This window comes from Petaurus breviceps, unplaced genomic scaffold, assembly GCF_028583685.1.
Source record: "Petaurus breviceps papuanus isolate PSGF00001 unplaced genomic scaffold, PetGlider_PUasm1.0 207, whole genome shotgun sequence".
Lineage (NCBI taxonomy): Eukaryota > Metazoa > Chordata > Mammalia > Diprotodontia > Petauridae > Petaurus > Petaurus breviceps.
In genome coordinates this window covers 22974598-22976422 of record NW_027185850.1, presented here as the reverse complement: position 1 = coordinate 22976422, position 1825 = coordinate 22974598, and the positions used below count along the sequence as shown (strand labels likewise).

The 1825-nt window shown below is 45.9% G+C and overlaps 1 protein-coding gene across 1 annotated transcript in view; it reads right to left on the bottom strand.

Annotated features, from left to right (window-relative positions):
* Positions 1-1825, bottom strand: part of LOC138164967 (protein mago nashi homolog) — a 237049-nt gene that overhangs the window by 79761 nt on the left and 155463 nt on the right. The window lies entirely within an intron of this gene.

Sequence of the window (1825 nt, the reverse complement as noted above, 5' to 3'; positions counted from 1 at the left end):
TATGTCCTTTTCCTTTTTCTTCTATCTCTTTGGGATACAGACCTAGTAGTGACATCACTGGGTCAAAATGTATACACAATTTTATAGCCCTTTGGGCCTAGTTCCAAATCATTCTCCAGAACGTCTGGATCAGTTCACAACTCCACCAACAGTGTATTAATTTTCCAGTTTCCCCACATCCTCTCCAACATTTGTCCTTTTCCTTTTCTGTCATCTTAGCCAATCTGACCCAATGCCTTCATTTTTTTAACAGATGGGGAAATCAAGGCACGAAGAGATTTAGTGACTTAGGATCATAGGAATCACAAATCTAGCAGTGGCAAGGACCTCAAAGGCCATCTAGTCTAACTCTTCCATTCTGCAGATAAGGAGCCATAGTGCACAGAGCACTAGATCTGGAGTCAGAAAGACCTGAGTTCAAATCAGGCCTCAGACACTTAAGAGCCAAGTGACTTTGGGCAAGTCACTTAACCTCTGTTTGCCTCAGTGTTTTCATGTATAAAATTTCAGGGGTTTAGATTAGGTCTCTTCCTGATATAAATCTATAGGCACTTAAGTATTTCTTGACGGAATGATAGAATGAAAGGTCCAAGGTCACACAGGCAATAAACTCTAGGGGCAGGATTTGAACCCAGAGCAGATCCCTCCAAAACCAGTGCTCTTCCCACCATAATGTAGGTTGTCTCCCTGATTAGAATCTAAGCTCTTTTTTTTTCTTTTTTATCCCCAGAGCTTAGCATAGTGCTTGGCATAGAGCAGGCATTTAATAAATGCTGACTACCTCACAAGGGATGGTGGGGATACATTTGAAAATGAAAGTTATATAAAAAACTAAAAACATCAATAAAAATTATTTTTTAAAAAAGTTTTATGCATTTTTAAGAGACTTGAGCCCTGTCCTTGAACTGATCATAGTGGAGTCCACCAAGGCAAAGGAAAGACCACTGGAGCCCCCAGGGCCTTTTAACAGCTCCCACACTCACTGACCCTGGGCGGGCCCTGGCAGAACCACACTATGGAGGCCTCCTCAGTGCCAGATCCCAGGTCTGTCCTGGGCACCACCATCCACTTGCCCTCCCGATGCCCTTACATAAACAGGTCAGCTGCCAGACAACAGCTGCCTCTATGTCTGGGCCCAGTGGAATGTTTACCCTGATCTCCTTGGCCCTCAAGAACATTATATAATCGCCCTGAGCTGGTGATATCATAATCCAGTCACATGGCAACCAGGGAGTTTGAACAAAGGAACTCAGCTTCCACCCCTACCCCACCACCAGTCGGACAAAAGAAATCCGATTTGTCTGACCCTGTCCAAAATGGAGCGGTGGCCAATCTGAGGGAAGAAAGGCCCAGGCTTGGGGAAGCTGGGCCAGGTTCTGCTTTCAATGTGCTCCATGACCTTGGACAAGTCATTTCCTCTCTTGGGGAAAGGGAGGTGACAGGGACTTAGTTACCTCTACTGAGAAATGGGAACAACTCTGCCTGTCTCAAGGTAACCTAGAGAACACTAGATTGGGGGAGGGGGGCAGTGTCATAATCCTAGATGTTGAGCCAGAAGTGCTTGCCAAGGAGACCTAGCCTTTGATATCACCACTGAGGAAACAGGCCCAGAAAGGTGAAGGGATTTGGGGGTCACAGATCTGAATCCAGAAGGGGACTCAGAGGCCACTGAGTCCAACCCCATCATTTTACAGTAAGGAAACTGAGGCCTGGAGAGTGACTTACCCAAGATCACATATTTAGTCCATAACAGAGCCAAGGTCACTGGATCATAGACATAGGCCTAGAAAGGACCTCAGAGGCCATCTCTGGTTCAAACCCTTCA